Genomic DNA, 22,546 nt, shown 5'->3' on the forward strand with positions numbered 1-22,546 from the left:
AAACATGATGGGTGAAAATTAGATTTCCACACAAACTCACCGGCAAGTGTACCGGGTCACATCAAGTAGTAATAACTCACAAGAGTGAGGTCGATCCCACAGGGATTGATGGATCAAGCAACTTTAGTGAGGTGATTTGTTTAGTTAAGCTAACATTGGTGAATTAAATGAAATCTGAGCAGCAAAAGGTAAACTGCAGAAAATATAAAGTGCAGAATATAAATTAGCTGAAGCTTAAATAACAAGAAAAGTAAAATTGCATCAGATCTAACTTGTAGGAAGTAATTGCAGAAGATTAAAATTGCATGAAAGTAAATTAAAAGCAATGGGAACAGAAAATTTAAACTCAAGCTCAATGTAAACTGAATTGAAAAATTGCAGAAGAGGAAATTTCAGCAGAGAGGTGTATGAAATGGAAATTGCATAAAGCTGAATTGAATTATGAAATGTAGAGAGTGCAGAAAATAAAAGTGTATCAAAGAGAGCTTTCTATTCTATCCTACTCCTACTCCTATTGCTCTCTAGCAGAGCAAGCCTCCTTTTTGAAATGAAATTGATACCTTTATATAGGCTTTACAAAATAAAAATGAAATTGAAATTGAAAACAAATTACAAATGAAATTCCTAATCTAGCTTCTCTTTGTGCCCTTGAGTCATGTTAATGGGCTTTGCTTGCTTTCGATTTGAATGAGAGTGGGTCCGGATGGCTTGGTTCAAGTGGCATGGGTCAGGGTGCATTTGGTTCCCTCCCAGTGAAGCGTTTAGTTTGGAAAGTGAATGCCCCGTTCACTTTTCCAAGGCATGCCTTTGTTGCGCCTTTGGGGAGCTTCAGTGGAGCACTCCGTTGGGGCAGTGAACTCCACGTTCACTTGTCATGTGTGCTTCCTTGGTGTGCATTTGGCCTCCCCTAGCGTTCATTTAGTGAACGCTGAATTTACTTACTGAACGTTGCTCCCTGTGTTGGACCCTGCCTTGCTTTGTTGCGCTCCTAGTGCGTGGTATGGCTCAAGGCTTATAAAGCCCGAAAACGCTCAATTTAGTGAGCGTAGCGCTCACTTTAATGAAAGCTCGCTTCCCTTCATAGTCATGGCGCTCTCCTGTTTTATTTTTATGCCGAGCTTCCCTTAACGTTCCCATGCCTTAACGTAGCGTTCTATTTAATGAACGTTTGTGCCAAGAGCTTATGAACGGTACCATTCATGCATTACTAATAAAGGTTTCATGCATGCTTTCATTGGTTTTATAATTAATAATGCCATTCATTCATTTAATGCCTTGGTTCATTCATTGGCATTACTAATTAAATGTTTCATGCATGCATGCTTTCATTTACTTTATTATATGACTTAGTAATGCATGATTTGCCAATTGTAATAAATGTTTCACGCATGCTTTTATTAGCCTCATTAATTAATCATGCTAATAATTAAATGTTTCATGCATGCATGCTTTCATTTACTTTATTATATTACTTTCCCTTCCTTATTATGTGATGTATGTGAAAAACATGTTTCCTATGCTTTAAAATTAATTATTTTAATTACCTTTATTTTCATTCGATGCCGTGATTAGTGTGTTGAGTAGTTTCAGATCTTCTAAGACAGGAATGACTTAAAAGATGGAAAGGAAACATATAAAAATGGAAGGAAAGAACAAAACAGAGTTTTTGAAGAAACTGGCAGCCATACGACCGCATGGGCGACGCGGCCGTATGCTAGCGCGAAAAGGCATTGACGCGGCAGCATGACTGACGCGACCGCGCGCCTCGAGCGAAATACATATGACGCGGTCGCATGACTGACGCGACCGCGTGACAAGGAAAATTCCGAATGAAGCGACTGCGTGACCCATGCAACAGAAATTGCAGAAAACACTCATAGCGAATTCTGAAGCCCTTTTTAGCCCAAATCCAAGTCCAGAAGGCATAGACCAGAGGTTATGAAGTGGAGGAATGCATCCATTCAAGGAGAGTATCCAATTAGTTAGTTTTCATGATTTAGATTTAGTTTTGAGAGGGAGATTCTCTGCTCTCTCTTTAGGATTAGGATTTAGATTTAGGATTTTATGCGCTTTCAGGATTATCTCTTTTTATCAGGTTCAATATTCCTTTTTATTATTTTCCCAATTTTATTTATGAATTCTTCTATGTTACAGATTACTCTTGGAATTAATGTTATTTGAGGTATTTTAGTTTATTATTGCTTTCTTTTATTTACATTATTGTTATTCCCATCTGAAGACATTTTTATTCCAGTAGATTTACTTTTCTCCTTTTGGTCTTGGTTAAGAAATCAGTAACTCAGGAGTTATCAAACTCAAACATGATTGATAATTGTTATCTTTGTTAATTAAATTGAACTTCAATAATCCCAATCTTTTCTTAGGAAATAAATAGGATCCGAAGATCAAACCAATTAATCCCTTGACCTTCCTTTGCCTTAGTAAAGGTTAACAAAGTGGAATTAAGATTCAATTTTCATCATCATTGATAAGGATAGCTAGGATAGGACCTCTAATTTCTCATACCTTGCCAAAAGTTTATTTACAGTCATCTATTTATTTTACTTGCCATTTAAATTACTTGTTCTTCACTTACTTTAATTGCTAATTAAACCATTCGCTCCTCATTCTCAAAACCCCAATTTACAATCTCCATAACCAATAATAAGAACATACTTTCCTGCAGTTCCTTGAGAAGATGACCCAAGGTTTGAATACTTCAGTTATCAATTTATTTAGGGGTTTGTTACTTGTGACAACCAAAACATTTGTAAGAAAGGTTGATTGCTTGGTTTAGTAACTATACTTACAATGAGAGTTTACTATGACCTCTAAACCATCAATTTTCCAGTTCTTTCAAAATGGCGCCGTTGCCGGGGAACTGCAAACGTGTGCCTTATTATTGGTTATTGTAAATATTTTTCTTTTACTTGTTTATTTGTCTTTATTTTCCCCTTTTTATTTCTATTAGCTACTATGAATTCTCACCCCTTTCGCTTTGAGTTTGGTTCTAATGTTATTGAAAGGAATGGATGTTATAACAGGAACATGCATCAAGGTCAGAACAATCAAAGATGGATGGAGCCAAGAGGATCTGATCAACCTTTTAGGCAACAACACCCTCCAAGATATCATGGACAAAGACCATTCTACAATGCATACCAAGCCAATAGACATGGTGGACAACCTTGTAATTACCCACAAGCCCACCATGTGCTTATAGACCATCCTCTCAACATAACTTCGAACCACCATACTCACAAGCTCCTTTTCACCATTCACCACCGTATGATCCTCATCTACCCCGATTCCAGTCCAATTACTCCCAAACATCACCACTTCCCCATGTACCATATCCAAATCTATCACCCCGAGAATCAGAGGTTCGCCTCAAGGAAACAGTAGATCAACTTCAAACAACCCTTCATCAACTGGAGCAAGCAGTAAGTCTATTATCTTTTAGACGTTCGAACATTCAAGGACCTCCCACATCCCCATGTGGACAATCTAACGAAGAGCGTATCATGAAGGAGATACTAGAAACTCCAGTGGACAAGACAGAGCATGGCTTCGTCCTGTAATAGGTAGAGGAAGCTGTCATTATTAAAGAAGAAGAGTTGGTTGAAGACTTAGGAGACGCTGAACTTCCATGGGAATCCAGAGTTATGGAAAATTCTGTCAAGAACGTTACAATTGATGCTAAGCAGGACAGTGCCCAACCCCCACGTAATGAACTTGCATCCGCGAGTGAATTCTCTGAGATCGAAGAATCTTCCCCAAGTGAATACGAAGGTGATACGGAGGTAGATTTCTCTCAACCTCCAGTCTATGACTTAAGTGATGAGGAAGGCATAGACGGCTTTGATAAGGACATGGATACATTTGAAGAATCTTGCAAAGAAGTGGAGAAATTCACAGAAGAGCACAAGGGAGTAGAACTCACAGAACCACTGGAACCACCTATCCCAAGGCCATTACCACCCAATACAAGTTTCAAGTGGGTATAATCCTTAACCTTTAACTGTGTTTTTCCACTTGAATATGGTTTGCTTGAAAAAGATGGCCAGCTTAGAGCTCTCTGCAGCTTTAAGAGTAAGCGGGAAATGGCTCGTACTCAGAGCTGGTGCACAAGGTTTAATAAGGTTCCACGCTTCAACTCGAAGTGCACGGATTAGCATCATGATCAATCGGATGGATCTCGGAAAACGTTTGGTTATCCTGTTGAGAATCTAATTTCTAAACCGCTCAAATGGAAAAGTATAGATCAAGACGAAGGTGGATTTAAAAGCAAAGTTTGGGATCCTGGAATCTATATTGACATTCGTCACCCCGGGAGCCTGACAATCTGTTTGAAGCTGCTCAGAAGCTTTACATGCCTAATTTGGGACCCCGGAGGCTATTGGCATTCCAAGCGTTGGTGGAGATTTCTGGATGAATTTAAGCACAAGCCACCATAACAGGAAGCTCATCCAATGTCCAACTTAAGGACTTTAACTAAAAGTGCTAGGTGGGAGACAGCCCACCATGGTATGATCGTTCTTTTTTTCAATTTTAATTTTATTCCGTTTTGTTTATTTTTGAGTTTTATTTTATTTAACTTCATTGAACCTGGAATCATGCATAACATTCATCTTAGCATTGCATTCTGCATTTTGCACAAAAAAAAAGAGGGTGTGCAACGCGACCGCATCATTCATGCGATCGCGTCAAGTTGCGAAAAACACTTCCCACGCGACCGCGTCATTCACGCGGCCGCGTGGTCTAGAGATCGGCGTAAACATCCAACGTCCAGAAAGTTAGGCTGGAATCGTGCGGCAATTGTGCATTTTGCAGAAAACACCCACGCGATCGCGTCCCTGACGCGATCGAGTCACTTGCACAACATCAATCCCACGCGACAGCGTGAGCGACGCGATCGCGTCGCATGGATTACACAACATCCCAAAAGGGGATAGAGAGTTGCACTGAAACGACGCTGGATACGTGCGTTTAGCACAATTTCCAGCGATGCGATCGCATGTCCCAGGCGATCGCGTCATTCACTCTTTAGCTATTCCATGCGATCGCGCCACTCACGCGATCGCGTCGACCCCCGTTTCACTCCAGCCACGCGACCGCGTGCCCCACGCGATCGCGTGGATTCAAATTTATAACCCCCTCAGTCATGTGAACCCTACCATTCCCCGCCCCCTCCCCCCACGCAAACCCCTCTCCTCCCTCTCTTCTTCTCCGATCACACCACCACCCAGCCACCATCACCGAACGACCGCCACCCTGGCGACCACCCAGACCCGCCGCCACCCACCCCCTTCCTTTCCCCCCCTCTTTCTTCTTCTTCCTTCTTCTTCCTTCCTCACCGCCCAGTGCCACCCACGCCCCCCTTCCTTCCCCTAACCCCCCTACACCCATTACCCTTACCTTTCCCTCCCTGCCCCCGAACAGCAGCCACCGCCGCCGCACCACTGCACCTCCACCTGCCCCAGAGCCCGTCTATCATCTAGTGCACTGCCTGTTTCGACGGCTTGACCAGATGGAGCATCGCAACAAGCGACGCTATGAGCACCTGAAGCTGATGATACGATCTGGCAACATCCCCTCCGAGCCTGACACACCATCCGAGGCATTTGAGGAGGAGGCGGATGCTCATGAGGCAGAGACCCATCCACAGAGCGAGGCTGCACAGGAAGACACAGAGCAGGCCGCATCACATCAGGAGGCTCCACCTCAGATTCAGGCTGTAGACCCCGATATCCCTATCCAGTCAGCACCTCCTCTGCAGCAGGCAGATCCTCAGACCACCACCACAGAGACTCCAGCTACCCGTCCTTCCAGTGATGACACCCCTTCACACTCTGCTTGAGTGAGCATCAGGGATGATGCTTCATTTTAAGTGTGGGGAGGTCGCCATCTCTGGCGTACATTTTTTTTGGTGAACCACTACAGACTCTTTTTATTTTATTTTGCTACTTTTTTGTATTTTTATTTTTATTTTTATTTTTCTTTTCTCAGTTCTTATATATTGCTATTTTTATGTATTTTTACTCTATTTCTGCATTTTGCACTTCAGTTCATATTTTAGCCATTTAGTTTAGTTGCGATTCTAACTTATTAGTTATAGAAATTGTGGATTAATTAGTATAGTTTACCCTTTTTAGCATAAGATAGCTTAGTTTAAATTGAAAAATATAAAAAGTGAGTAAACTAGGAACTTGAAGATAATAAGAAACAATCCACATGACTTGTATATATAGCATTACATGTTAGTTAGTTAACAACATTTCATCAAGGAGAAACACTAGAACTTTAAAGCCACCTTAAGTTTTACATTGAGAATAATGGGAACTTTTGATTTTACTTGCGTAACATACATAACTGATAAATGATTTTTGAGCTAGAGAACACACAGCCTGTGAGTTTTGAGCTTAATTGTATGGTTACATTCAAACCCTAATTTTTATTCCTGTGTGTTCCGCCCATCTTTTTTTTCTGATGTTCTTTACTTTGTTTTAATCTGTATGTCCGATTATAGAATAGAAATACATACCAAGAGAGTGATTGAGGCCATTGTTTAATTTTAGCTCACTTATCCCAAATTAGCCTACCCTTCACATCACCCTTGTTAGCCCCCTTGAGCTTTTAAATCCCCTGTTATTCTATAAGCCACAATACTAGCCTTAAGCAGAAAAACAAAATAAAAATCCCAAGTTGGGTCCTTGGTTAGCTTAAGATAGGAAGTGTGTAATTGTTTAAGTGTGGGAAATCTATTGGGAACATGGATGATAAAAACAAAAGGTACAAAAGTTGAAAAGAATAAAATAATTCAAAATAAAAGTTTTGGGAAGCATGCTTATGTGAAATCAAAATAATTGAATTACCATGCGCATTAAAAAAAAAGTGTTATGGGACAGAAAAGAATTCCCCAAATGTGAAATAAAGCAATGCACATGGGATAAAAAATAATAAACATTGAAACATGAGCATGTAACATCAAAAGTGGGAAAATATAGGAAAATAGGTAAAGAAGCTTTTCTTTACAAAGTATGTATGTTAGGTGAGATCTTAGACTAATTAAGGATTCACTTATTAACTCACTTAGCCTTATACATATACCCTTACCTTTACCTTGGCCCCATTACAACCTTAACTAAAGACCTCATGATTTTTGGTATGTCTATATTCTATAATTGTTGATTGGTTAGATGAAGAACAAAGTTATAGAAAGTAAGAATAAAAAGAAGAATAGAGTGATTAACCCAATAAACACTGAGTGACTAGAGAGTAAACATAAAATCCAATGAGGGTTCAATAGCTCATTAACATATATCTCTGCTGAAATTATTAATTGTCTTGCAAGTTTATAAAATGTTTTTCTCTCCCATTTCAATTGTAAAGGCACTTTATCAACTATCTAAGGTTTGGTTGTATATATATATATGACTCCTTGAGAATGTGAATTAATTCAACTACATGCAAGCTTTATATACAAGTGCATAAAAATTAGAATTGCATGATGCATCTAGGTAGTTGCATTTAGATTAGATTGAATTGCATGGCATTCCACCACTTTAACCTAACATTACTCTTGGACTTAGCATGAGGACATGCTATTGTTTAAGTGTGGGGAGGTTGATAAACCCATATTTTATGATATATTTTGTGCTTAATTTGAGTGATTTATTCAATCCTTCACCCACTTATTCATATTAATTGCATGGTTTTACTTTTCCTTCCTTATTATGTGATGTATGTGAAAAACATGTTTCCTATGCTTTAAAATTAATTATTTTAATTACCTTTATTTCCATTCGATGCTGTGATTAGTGTGTTGAGTAGTTTCAGATCTTCTAAGGCAGGAAGGACTTAAAGGATGGAAAGGAAACATATAAAAATGGAAGGAAAGCACAAAACAGAGTTTTTGAAGAAACTGGCAGCCACGCGATCGCATGGGCAACGCGGCCCATGCCAGGGCGAAAAGGCATTGACGCGGCCGTATGACTGACGCGATCGCGCGCCTTGAGCGAAATACATATGATGCGGTCGCATGACTGACGTGACCGCGTGACAAGGAAAATTTCGAATGACGCGACCGCGTGACCCACGCGGACGCGTGACAGAGGCCACGCACCAGAAATTGCAGAAAATGCTCATAGCAAATTCTGAAGCCCTTTTTGGCCCAAATCCAAGTCCAGAAGGCATAGACCAGAGGTTATGAAGTGGAGGAATGCATCCATTCAAGGAGAGTTTCCAATTAGTTAGTTTTCATGATTTAGATTTAGTTTTGAGAGGGAGATTCTCTCCTCTCTCTTTAGGATTAGGATTTAGATTTAGGATTTTATGCGCTTTCAGGATTATCTCTTTTTATTAGGTTCAATATTCCTTTTTATTATTTTCCCAATTTTATTTATGAATTGTTCTATATTATAGATTACTCTTTGAATTAATGTTATTTGAGGTATTTCAGTTTATTATTGCTTTCTTTTATTTACATTATTGTTATTCCCATCTGAAGACTTTTTTATTCCAGTAGATTTACTTTTCTCCTTTTGGTCTTGGTTAAGAAATTAGTAACTCAGGAGTTATCAAACTCAAACATGATTGATAATTGTTATCTTTGTTAATTAAATTGAACTTCAATAATCCCAATCTTTTCTTAGGAAATAAATAGGATCCGAAGATCAAACCAATTAATCCCTTGACCTTCCTTTGCCTTAGTAAAGGTTAACAAAGTGGAATTAAGATTCAATTTTCATCATCATTGATAAGGATAGCTAGGATAGGACCTCTAATTTCTCATACCTTGCCAAAAGTTTATTTATAGTCATCTATTTATTTTACTTGCCATTTAAATTACTTGTTCTTTATTTACTTTAATTGCTAATTAAACTATTCGCTCCTCATTCTCAAAACCCAAATTTACAATCTCCATAACCAATAATAAGAACATACTTCCCTGCAGTTCCTTGAGAAGACGACCCGAGGTTTGAATACTTCGGTTATCAATTTATTTAAGGGTTTGTTACTTGTGACAACCAAAACGTTTGTAAGAAAGGTTGATTGCTTGGTTTAGTAACTATACTTACAATGAGAGTTTACTATGACCTCTAAACCATCAATCTTCCAGTTCTTTCAATGACACTTATAGCTACTTAGTTAACGTGGTTATTTTGTTAGTAATGTTAAATGACTATTTTGTAATTTAGTGCTTATTAGCCTTTATAAAATTACACTAAGCTGTGGTTATTTTGGTATGTTAAAACTTTATGATTTTCATAATGGTTATTTTGAGTAGCTAATGCTTTGTGACATTGCAGTAGTATAAGTAATACTTATAAAGAATTGTACTTTAGCATTTTGTTATAATTTAGCTTGTTTGATGCTTTAGAATTGTAGTCTATTGAACCGGTTGAAGCATAATTTACTCACACATTCACCTAAAATATTACACAATACTACTGAAATTACATAACACCATTTCTTGAACTCAAGTATGTCACCATAGAACAAAAAAACAATAATCCTAAACAAAAAAAATAATAGTAACAAATACAATTATAAATCCCAACATACACCAAAATCCTAATAATGCTAATCTTATTCGACTGTGCAATCCATTATGTACTAATATCTCTAAATTCTTCATTCTCTCTTTTAAATCTAACAATTTTCCTTCCACCACAGATTTTTCTCCTCCAATGTTAGCATCCTCCAAATTGGAATAAACATTCTGTCCAATCATCTCATCAAGCCACTTGAAGTACTTGCAATGTTGTTGTGAAGTATGCAATTCACATTGACAATTATTCTTCAAGCATGAAATAACAAAAATAATCAGATTAACATAAACAGTAACTTACCGTAAGGTAATAGCAGCCAAAGAATAACCTACTTGGGTTCAGTTTTGTTCCAGAGTCAAATGGGATAGCATGACGTCCGTAATCATAATTTGGGTTTTCAAACTTCTTCTTACCTATTTTGTTGTTCTCAATTCTATCTTTGATCACATCTCATCAACCTCTCAATAGTCCTCCATGAATGGCGACTAGAAATTGAAGATTGCTCTATGCAGCTCATCCTTCTATTTAGGGTTTGAAATGGTTGAACAACGAAAGGAAGAAGAAGAGTTTATATTAGTGTGGTATGAGAAAAGACAATGTGTGTATTCTAAATGTGCACACTGTTTAGAACACACACATTGGCTGGGTAGAACTGCAACCACACAATCAAAAGAAATAGCATGTGTTCCTGAATTAAGTAGCCTAGGTTGCACGTAAAGAATAAGCAAGAGTCAAGGCATAGACAAACCTAGGTAACCACAACTAAAGTGAATTGAACATTTGAGATATTGGATATTGAAATTGTGCAAGTGAAGGAGCAAAATTGATATAGAGGCACAATAAATGATAACCAATTCAATAATGAAAAGAAAACTCCTTATTCATCATGAAACATAATGAAATAGTCACATTGTAAAGGTACTTGTTGCAAAAAGTGATAAGCTTGATAAGAATCAAGTCAAGTCACTCAAACAAATGCAAAACATTAAAAACAAATAAGTACCTTGTAATGTGATTAATTTTATATGAATATCATGATGAATAAGTAATTTCAACTCAATTCAGTTAATTCAATGAACTTTCTAAGAAATTTACCTAGGGTGCAATAAAATATGAATTTTCAAACTTATTAGGTACTAGTAATTTAAAGCAAAGTATAAGTGCATTGATGAAATCCAATTTTATATAACATCAACTATGATATAAGGTGCACAATACATGATTAAGTTGCCACAAAAGGATATAGTCTAATGCATATGGTAGCTATAACATATGAACCTGATGGGTGGAAATCAGATTCCCACACAAAACTCACCGGCAAGTGTACTGGGTCGCATCAAGTAGTAAAACTCACTTAGAGTGAGGTCGATCCCACATGGATTGATGGATCAAATAACTTTAGTGGGTGATTAGTTTAGTCAAGCTAACATTGGTGAATTGGATGAAATTGAACCAACAGAAAGGAAGTTATAGTGAATTTAAAGTGCAGAAAGTAAAATTGTAGAAACTTAAAGTGCAAGAAAGTAAAATAGCTGAAACTTAAATTGCAAGAAAAGTAAATTACTAAAACTTAAAGTGCAAGAAACTTAAATCGCTGAATCTAAATTACTGGGAATCTTAAATTGCTTTAAGAATAAAGGATTTGGGGACTGGGATTCGAAATAAAACTGAGATTGTAAAGTGCAGAAAAGCAGAAGATGAAGTAGATTTGCAGAAGAACTAAAGCAGAAATGAAAATTTGCAGAAGAAGTGAAAATCAGAAAGAAACAATTGAGATCCGATCTTTAATTCATAAATTCAGGAAATAGAAAAGAAATGGAACTCCAAGAGGAAGAACTTCAAAATGGGTTGGAGCCATGCTCCAGTGGAGAGCTCGGTTAAGTAAGAAAACCTAGCGCTCCCTTGCTTAGTGTCAAGCCTTCGAACCAAGCCTTGTGCCAAAGTAGCGCTCAGTGGATGATTTGAACGTAGCGCTACATGCTTGAGTTGGTCTCCACTTTCGAACCTTGCTGGCTTTATTTTCTAGCAATTTCTCATGCCAAAGTAGCGCTTAGTGAAGGGTTTCAACGTAGCGCCCTTTCTATGCATTGCGTGCCCCTCTTTGAGCCTTGGCTACCCCACTTTGTGAGTGCTGCCCTTGCTTTCCTTGCATGAAGGCCACAAAAAAGGTAGAAGGAGTTAACGTAGCGCTCACTTCAATTGAGTGCTGGTGCCTTGTAGTTGAGCGCTACCTTGGTTCCCTCTTCAAACCTTGGTGTGAGCTTTGCTTAGTGTGGTTCTTGGGCCTTAAAGATGGTTCTTGGGCCTTAAAGATGCTTATCACTTTTTCTTAGTGTGGTTCTTGAGCCTAACCTTGACCCTAAGTGTTTTGTTTTCAAGCTTTTTGCTTGATACATAAACACCACGAGTACTTAACAATTGAATTGTCATTGGTACTCAGAGCCTTCGGCTTTCTCATTCGTTCCCTTTTTCTTTTTTTTTCGTCTTATTTTGCAATTGCTTCTTTAAGATTTTCATGATTTCCAAAGATTTCACAGAATATCCTAGATGAAAACTTCAATTAAATAAAATCTAATGCAATTGAGCAACAATTAATCATACTAGCCTTCCAATACTTGTATGCACATGCTAAATTCTTCTTTAATGACCCTGTTTGTTTATGATCATGATACTTTATTGCTTTTGAACTTACAAAACTCAAGTTGGTAGTTATAATGGCATGGCAACATGTTACAAATCAAAATTACCACACATGCAGATAGAGAAGATAAAGACAATCATGCAGTTTAAAGTGCTGGAAACAAATGAGAAGAGAAGGAACTTTACAACTATGTAATTCATCTTCTATGAGACACAGGCCACCGCAGAGGTTCAGCAGCCCCCTGAGGACTCACAGCCAGTACCACAGCCACAACTTGAGCCTGAGCCACAGCCACAGCCCGAGCCACAGCCTGGCGCGACTGTTGATCCCCATCCCGAGCTTCAGCAGTACCATCGAGGACGATGCTTCATCCTAAAGTGTGGGGAGGTCACCGTTCGTGACCGGTGGATAGCATTTATATGGTGAACTTTCATACATTTATCTCTAGTTTCTGTTACTTTATTTTATTTTGCACTTTATCTTTGAGATTATTTTGGGATTATTGTACATATTTGCTATTGTGGATACCCTTATTTTGGTTGTTGCACACTTTTATTATATATGTATATATTGCATTTTGGCTTTTGATTGTGATTAGAAAAATATTTTGGATTGTTAAAACCTAGTTGACCCTTTTTGTATAAGAGATGTGTTTTGATTGAAAAAGGGGATAAACTAGGGAAAATTTTTAAAATTTTCTTAATCACAACATTGCATTAGAATAAGCTTAGTCAATATATGAAAATTTCTAAGAATTCCATTTCTAGAGCACCACTCTAATTGGTTGAAATTTTTTTTAGAACTTGCTTGATTAATACACTTTGTGGATCAAGTTTCGAGTAAAGAACACAAGCATGAGTTTTGAGCCTAATTGTGTGGTTACATCATATAACCACTTATTTTTATTCTTGTGTGCATTATTCTCTTCCTATGATTGTAATCTTTGATTTGTTTGATTCTTTATGTCCACTATTTTGTGTATACATGCATTTATATGATTGAGGCCAGTGTTCAAATAGCTCACTTACCTAAATAGCCTACCTTTTATCTTCCATTGTTAACCAATTTTGAGCCTATGCTTAACCCACTTATTCTTAATTAAAGCACATTACAAGCTTAAGTGAAAAATAATAAATGTCCTTAATTTGGATCTTTGATTATCTTAGGCTAGTGAGAGTGTTCATTACTTGATCTTGGGAAAGTTGGGTACATTGGGTAGAGATAAAAGTGTGTGTGTGTGTTTTTGTTGAAAATTTTGGGAACTGGGTGCATACTTATGTATTAATCATGTGTAAACCATATGCATTGATGTTCTTGTATATATTTTATGTTTCTATGTTTAAAAAAAAATAAATATAGAAAAAAAGAGAAAAAGAATTGCAATAAAAAGGGGACAAAAATGCCCCAAGGTTCAAAGCATAATAATGATCAATGCATATGTGTGGTGATCAAAAGAGAATGCATGAGTGTGTAGAAAAGAGAAGAATGGATAGCTAGATTGTTTAGAATTGTATAGGTTGTCATAGGTTAGGTGGGAAGTTTAAGTTAATCAAAGATTCAAATTTCAAGCTCACTTGACCATATGCATCCTACCTTGACCCTAGCCCCATTACAACCTATGATAAAGCCCTCATGATATTTGTATGCATGCATAGAATAATTATTGATTGCTAGATGAAAAATAAATCTTGGAAAGCATGATTAGGAGAGAATTGAGTGAATCAACCCCAAACACTTGAGTGCCTAGAGCGGATACACATCCGGCGAGGGTTCGATCGCTCAATTACATGTTTCCACCCATGATCATCTTTTCTTGCAAGTTTGTAAAATCTTTCAATGATTCAATCCAATTGTGGTTTGCTTTGATTGCTATTGCCTTAGCCCTTATGCTTGCATCTATATTCTTGGAGATTGATTTATTTTGACTAAGCCATTGCATTCATGTGAATAGGTTGCGTATAGATAGATTGTATTTAGTTAGTTTGCATTGAAAAAATGTTGATACCCTTTGCTTCTTTCTTGATTTTAGCATGAGGACATGCTTAGTTTAAGTGTGGGGAGATTTGATAAACCCCGATTTCGTGGTTTATCTTGTGCTTATTTTAGGGGATTTTACCACCTTTTCCCACATTTATTCAATGAAATATCATGGTTTTGTAATTCTCCCTTGAATTATGCTTAAATGTAAAAACATGCTTTTTAGGCCTTAAATTGATGATTTTAATTCACTTTAATTCCATTCGATGCCTTGATGTGTTTGTTGAGTGATTTCAGGTTCATAAGGCATGTATTGGATGGATGAAATGAGGAGAAAAGCATACAAAGTGGAGAATGCATGAAGAAACAAAGATTAGGAATGCATCAATGGGCACGCACGCGTACAAGGCGCGCGCGCGCAAAAGTGGTTTTGCATAGAGACGCGCACGCGTATAAGACGCGTCTGCGCGGGTGAAGAAACAGCCAATCGACGCGCACGCGCACATGGCGCGTACGCACCGATACCAGCACGTGACTCACTCAAAGGGAAAATGTTGGGGGCGATTTCTGAGCTGTCCAGGCCCAAATCCAACTTGTTTCTGAGTGTATTTCATGCAGAATTGAAGTCCAAGAAAAGGGGGTGCAATTTAGTTAGTCAACATGAACCTTTAGTTAGTTTTCTAGAGAGAGAAGCTCCCTCTTCTCTCTAGAATTAGGTTAGGATTAGGTTAAATTGTCATAGATCCATGTTTAATTCTTTACTTTCATCTTGCTTCCTTTATAATTTCTCATGTCTACGTCTTGATCTCCTTTGTTGTAATGTTAATTTCTCATTTTGTTTTCTTTTGTGATGATCAACTCATGTTGGATTTGGTTTACATTTAATGCAATTTGATGTTGATGTTTCTTTCATGTTGATCTTGCTCGCTACTATTGATTTCTCGCTTATGAAGTTATGGGTCTCCTTAATTTTAGCATTTTGTGATGTTTACCCTATTGCACATTAGGTGTTTGATATAATGTCCTCTATAGTTTTTGAGTAGTTCTCTTGACCCTTGGCTTAGGCTAAGGGAATTGAGTGATCTTGAGTCCTTGGGCTTCATTGAATTGGTAATTCTAGAACCCTTGGGGATCAATTTGATAACTATTGACTCTAGCCTACTACTAAGTCAATTAGTAGCTAGGTTGGGACTTATGGATTGATGTTGATCAAGCCATTTGACATACTCCAAGCCTAGGAGTAGACATTACGTACTTAAGGCTTTAGTGAGTAGACCTAATGAGCTCGGTTCTGCATAATTATCAATGGTTGACTTGTTGACAAGGATAGTGATCTCAATTACCTAAGTCTTAGCCATGAGTCCTTTATCTTGCTCTCTTTGATTACTTCCTTGATTTACACATATTGTCATTTAAATTCTTGCTCATTTAATTTCTTGCCCTCTTATTAATCAAACACCCCTTTTTACCCCTCCATAGCCAATACGCATACACTTCATTGCAATTCCTAGGGAGACGACCCGGAGTCTAAATACTTCGATAAATTTTCACTGGGGTTTGTACTTGTGACAAAACCATAAATTTTTTATTGGGAGGATTGTTTGTTGGTGTAGGACTATGCTTGCAATGAGAATTCATTCATTTTGTGTGAAATTCTATACCGACACGACAATTATCTTGAATCAATCAATCCCCGGCAATGGCACCAAAAACTTGATGGGTGGAAATCAGATTCCCACACAAAACTCACCGGCAAGTGTACTGGGTCGCATCAAGTAGTAAAACTCACTTAGAGTGAGGTCGATCCCACATGGATTGATGGATCAAACAACTTTAGTGGGTGATTAGTTTAGTCAAGCTAACATTGGTGAATTGGATGAAATTGAACCAACAGAAAGGAAGTTGCAGTGAATTTAAAGTGCAGAAAGTAAAATTGCAGAAACTTAAAGTGCAAGAAAGTAAAATAGCTGAAACTTAAATTGCAAGAAAAGTAAATGACTGAAACTTAAAGTGCAAGAAACATAAATCACTGAATCTAAATTACTGGGAATCTTAAATTGCTTTAAGAATAAAGGATTTGGGGACTGGGATTCGAAATAAAACTGAGATTGTAAAGTGCAGAGAAGCAGAAGATGAAGAAGATTTGCAGAAGAACTAAAGCAGAAATGAAAATTTGAAGAAGAAATGAAAATCAGAAAGAAACAATTGAGATCCGATCTTTAATTCATAAATTCAGGAAACAAAAAAGAAATGGAACTCCAAGAGGAAGAACTTCAAAGAATTCTTCAATCAGAGTTCAGAAGCCTAGAATCAGAAAGTAGAAGTTGCAAAAGAAAGACAATGAAAACAGAAAATGAACCCAGATTCGATCTTAATTCTTAAATTCAAAAAGGAAAATTAAAAGAGAGCTCTCCTACTCCTAATGCTTTCTAGTAGAGCCAGCCTTCCTAATGAAATGAAAGTGATGCCTTTATATAGGCTTTACAAAAATGAAAATAAAATTAAAATTAAAAATAAATAACAATTAAATGAAATCCCTAATCTAACTGATCCTTGTGCCTTTGAGTGATGTCTATGGATTTTGCTTGCTTTGTGTTTGAAGAAGAGTGGATCCGGATTGGCTTGGTTCAATTGAGTTAGGGTGCATTTGGTTTAAAATGTGTTGGAGCCATGCTCCAGTTGAGCGCTCGGTTAAGTAAGAAAACGTAGCGCTCCCTTGCTTAGTGTCAAGCCTTCGAACCAAGCCTTGTGCCAAAGTAGCACTCAGTGAATGATTTGAACGTAACGCTACATGCTTGAGTTGGTTTCCACTTTCGAACCTTGCCGGCTTCATTTTCTAGCAATTTCTCATGCCAAAGTAGCGCTGAGTGAGGGGTTTCAACATAGTGCCCTTTCTATGCATTGCGTGCCCCTCTTCGAGCCTTGCCTACTCAACTTTCTGAGTGCTGCCCTTCCTTTCCTTGCATGAAGGCCACGAAAAAGGTAGAAGGAGTTAACATAGTGCTCACTTCAATTGAGTGCTGGTGCCTTGTAGTTGAGCGCTACCTTGGTTCCCTCTTCGAGCCTTGGTGTGAGCTTTGCTTAGTGTGGTTCTTGGGCCTTAAAGATTCCTATCACTTGTGCTTCAATTTCATGCTAAATATGGATTGGTATATATCGTTGAAAATCTCTGAATGTCAGCTTTCCAATGCAACTAGAAGCGCATCAATTGGACATCTGTAGCTCAAGTTATGGTCCTTTGAAGAAGGCATCGTCACGCTATTGTGGAGGCCGAAAACATTCAATTAGTGAACGTTGGCGTTCACTTAGTGAACGCTGCTTGGAGGCCAGAGTTTAGCACCAGCTTCTGAAGCTCAAACTTAATGTTCACTCCATAATATTATATATCTTTAGAAAGCTCTGGATGTCTACTTTCCAACGCAATTGAGAGCGTATCATTCCAAGCTCTAAAGCTCATGTTATCCGCCTTGGAAGGTGAGGAGGTCAGCTGGCCTTATTGTAGGTTGATACCATGTTCATCTATGCACTTTCGGGGCAAGTTTTCTCCCTCAGATTTAGTGTCCACCATGCAGTGCCATATATGCTTAGAAAGCTCTAGATGTCTACTTTCCAATGGCACTAAAATCACCTCATTTGATGTTTTTTAGCTCATGTTATTCTTGTTGGAATGTGAAGAGGTCAGGGTTGCAAATCCTCTTTGCTTAACTCAGAAGCCTCGTTGAGTTTATTTCCAACTCTCTTGCCACCATGGGAGTATGATTCTTCTTTTTGGTGCTTTTATTCCTTTTTCTTCTATTATTTCCTACAAATTTTATAAAATCAAAAGATCAAAGAAATATACCATTTAGGCACAAAAGCATTCAATATTTAAGCACTAATCATTAATTTCTTGTATGAAAAAGTATAGAAAAACATGACATGATGACATGTCATCAGAATCAAACTCAAAATTCGTTTAGGCAATCAAACAAGGACTTAATGCTTAGTGCACATATTCATAAAAAATTAAACCAAAATTCAAGCAAGAAGCAACCCAATCAACATCAATCAAACACTTGCAATTTATTTAATTAGCAAATAACTAAACCAAATCTAATATAATTACTAAAATCAAAATGAAATGTAAATAAACTAACTAGGACAAGTAGAAAATAAGGAAAAAGGAAGGAAAGAGAGAGATGGAAGGGGTGGAAGTGCTTTAAGGCTTAATTCAACGTGTAATCAAAATTTTTGCCCAAACCAGCACTTGTGCGTATGCAGATACATGTGTGCATACACACACAGGGTGCACAATGGGGGTATGCGGACGCACAAGAGTATGTGAGCGCTTTCAGCAAAGAGGGAATTAAGAAGTGTGCGCACGCACAGAAGACTTTTTTTTGCAGAAAAAAGGATCATGTGTGCGTGCGCACGCATGTGCGCATACGAATAGGAGTAAAAAGGGCTAAGATGCGTACGCACAGACAGGTGCGAGCGCTCCCGAAAGAAGGGATGCAAATGAGTTTGCATGCGCACAGACGGGTGCGTACGCACAAAATGGGGAATTTGGGGTTATTGAGCGTACGCACAAGCTTGTGCGCACGCAGAAGGAGCAAAAAATGGGATGCGCACACACATAGAGACATGCAATCACTCCCAACAGGGGCTGTCCAGACAAGTGTGCATACGCACAGTTGGTGCGTATGCACAGGACGTAGAATTCAATGATTGTGTGTGTACGCACAAGGGTGTACGCACGCACAATACCCTATTTTTTCGAAAATTTTCCCTCAAATTCTAAGGCACTCAACTTTAGCTCAACACAAATTTTAACCCAAAACATAAAGAAATCCATAAATTCATGATCTAAACAACAATTAACCTAGCTAAGCTCAAAATTAAGCTAATCCTAAGCTTGCTAAAAGAAGAAAAATGTAATAAAACAAGAATATAAACAAGGAAATGGTAAGAAAGATGTTACCATGGTGGAGTGTCTCCCACCTAGCACTTTGGTTTATTGTCCTTAAGGTGGACATTTTGAGTAGCTCACATCAAGGAGGCTTGTGCTTCCATTCCTCCTTGATCCTCCACCCCTGCTTGGTCTTCATTTGTCCTCCGAGATCCCATACTTTGTTTATTGACACCCTTCCATGTTGATCTTCAAGCTTCCAATAGGGTGACCAACTTCTTAAATTCTCACCAAGGCTCCAAATGCTCCTTTGAAAACCATCCAATTGTGCCTTGCACCACACTTGGGACTCAAATCTTAAAGGTGCAACCCTAGTTAGCCTTAATTCACCATGCCACCCAACCTTGATCTCTTTCTCACTCAACGCTCCACAAAGGATTCTAAGTTGACCGTCCGTTTCCAATAAAGCATGTTCATGTGGGCTGATGGCAAGAATCGTTGTCGGTCTAGATTTTCTCTTGTAGAAATCAGAATCTCGTTGTAAGCATAGCTCAAAACCAACAAACAACTCTCGCATCAAATTAAAATATGGTTTTGTCACATGTACAAACCCCAATTAAGAATTAACCGGAGTATTTAGACTCCGGGTCGTCTCACAAGGAATTGCAATGAAGTGTCTAATTATTGGCTATGAAGATCAAGGTGGGGGTTTTTGATTGATAAGAGGGCAACAAATTAAATGACAATAAAGTAAAATGAGCAATTAAAGAAAGCAATTAATAAAGAGAGACATTCATGGCAAGTGTTGAGATCATAGGTTTTCTATCCTAGTCATGCAATGATTAATTCATCTTATTTAGTCAACTCCAACAAATAGGGAGAAAGTCAAACAAGATTAATCAATCATACCGTAATAATAACAAGAATTTATCTTATTACGTCATCTCCAATATTGGAAGAAGGTATCATATTATCTTCCATGAGAGAAAGTCTAACAAGACTAGCTAATCTCAATCCAAAAGTCCTAATCCACTTACTAATTGAATTAGCAAAAGATTAGCGTCAATGGAAACAATATTAGCTAACAACTCTAGATCACCAACATAAGTTGGGTTTTCATGACCCAAGATTGCCCAATTACTCTTTCGAAGCCAAGAATGCTCAAAATCTACTCTAAAGCCCAACTAAGCATTTTATCAAACACTTGGAAGGCATAAAAGGAAAGCATAATAAATGACAAGAAATAGTAAAATCTAACAACTACCAATTGCAAGAAAAGTAAATCAACAATCCAAATCATCAATTAAAAGAACATCAACATTAAATTTCATTAAATGTAAATAAGATCCAACAAGTGTTCATCAACATTAAAGAGAGCAAAATAAGAAAATGACTAGAGAAAATAAGAAGATTAAGACAATAGAACACTAAAATATAAAGAGAATTGAAATCAAAACAAGAATTGAAAGAGAAATTTGAGAGTGATTAACCTAACTCTACCCTAATTTCTATCCTAAATCTAGAGAGAGGAGAGAGCCTCTCTCTCTAGAATTCTCTCCTAAAACATGATGAAAACTAAACTATGACTACTTGGTTCATTCTCCCTCCAATTCTTGGGTTCAATAGCATTAGAAATGAGTTGGATTGGGCCAAAAATGCTTCAGAAATCGCTGGGGGAGATTTCACTTTAGTGGGCCACAGACAGCATCGGTGTGCACGCCTACATGGCGCGTGCGTGCCCCTGAACGCGAAGTAACATATGGTAAATTTTATATCATTTTGAATTCCCGGAGGTTAGCTTTCCAACACAACTGAAACCGCCTCATTTGGACCTTTGTAGCTCAAGTTATCGTCATTTGAGTGCGAAGAGGTCAGGCTTGACAGCTTTACGGTTCCTTCATTTCTTCATGAGTTCTCCCACTTTGCATGCTTTTCTCCTCACTTCTTCCATCTAGTACTTGCCTTATGAACCTGAAATCACTCAACAAATGTATCAAGGCATCGAATGGAATTAAAGTGAATTTAAATCACCAATTTTAGGGCCTAAAAAGTATGTTTTCACATTTAAGCACAAATCAAGGGAGAATTGCAAAACCATGCTATTTCGTTGAATAAATGCGAGAAAAGGTGATAAAATCCCCCAAATTAAGCACAAGATAAACTACAAAATCGGAGTTTATCAAATCTCCCCACACTTAAACCAAGCATGTCCTCATGCTAAGAATAAAGAAGGACAAGAAAAGGGTATGAACATTTATTCAATGCAAATAAACTATATGCTCCTATCTACATGCATGTAACTAAATGCAAAATATTTCTACCTACTTGGTTAAAAGTAAATCAATCCCCAAGAACACATATGCACATATAGGGCTAAGTAGTATGATGATTCATGAATCCTACGAATTCAAATATCAAAATGAAGTTCAAATAGACTTGCAAGAAGAGAGCTCATGAAAGCCGGGAACAAGGAATTGAGCATCAAACCCTCACCGGATGTGTATCCGCTCTAGTCGCTCAAGTGTATAGGGTCGATTCACTCAATTCTCTTCTACTCATGCTTTCCAAGATTTGTTTTTCATCTAATTAACAATCAACAATTATTCAATGCATGCATACATTCATCATGAGGTCTTATTCATAGGTTGTAATGGGGCTAGGGTAAAGGTAGGAATGTATATGGTCAAGTGAGCTTAAAATTTGAATCTTTGACTAACCTAAGGTCTCAGCAAACACATATAACAACCTATATAATTCTAATACACAACCTAGCTACCCATGATTCCCACTTTTTCACATACTCATGCATTCTTTATAATTCATCACACATATGCATTGATTTTTATTGAACTTTACTTTGGGGCATTTTTGTCCCCTTTTTATTTATTTTTCTCTTTTTTCTTTTTTTATATTTTTTTTATATATATATTTTTTTCTTTTATATATATATATGTTCTTTTTTTTTCTTTATTATTTTTTTCTAAAGTATATACAAACATATTAATGCATATGAGTTTACATATGGTGCATGAATATGTACCCAATTCCCAATATTTATAACAAAAATAAAAATTACACTTTTACCTCAACCAATGTCCCAAGTTTTCCATACCCAAATGATACACACCCTCACTAGCCTAAGCTAGTGAAAGATCCAAATTAAGGACATTTATTATTTTTCGCTTAAGGGTAGTGATGTGCTACAATTAAGAACAAAAGGGATTTAATAAGCTCAAATTGGCTAACAATGGTTGATGAAAGGTAGGCTATTTGGGTAAGTGAGCTAAATGAAGTGATGGCCTCAATCATATAAATGCATGTATACATGGGATAATGGACATAAAGAATCAAACAAATCAAAGATTACAATCATAGAAAGAGAACAATGCACACAAGAATGAAAATAAGTGGTTATATGATGTAACCACACAATTAGGCTCAAAACTCACATGCTTGTGTTCTTAGCTCAAAAACCATGTTCCAAAA

The sequence above is a fragment of the Arachis hypogaea genome, chromosome 11 (assembly GCF_003086295.3).
Source record: "Arachis hypogaea cultivar Tifrunner chromosome 11, arahy.Tifrunner.gnm2.J5K5, whole genome shotgun sequence".
In the NCBI taxonomy this organism is placed as follows: domain Eukaryota; kingdom Viridiplantae; phylum Streptophyta; class Magnoliopsida; order Fabales; family Fabaceae; genus Arachis; species Arachis hypogaea.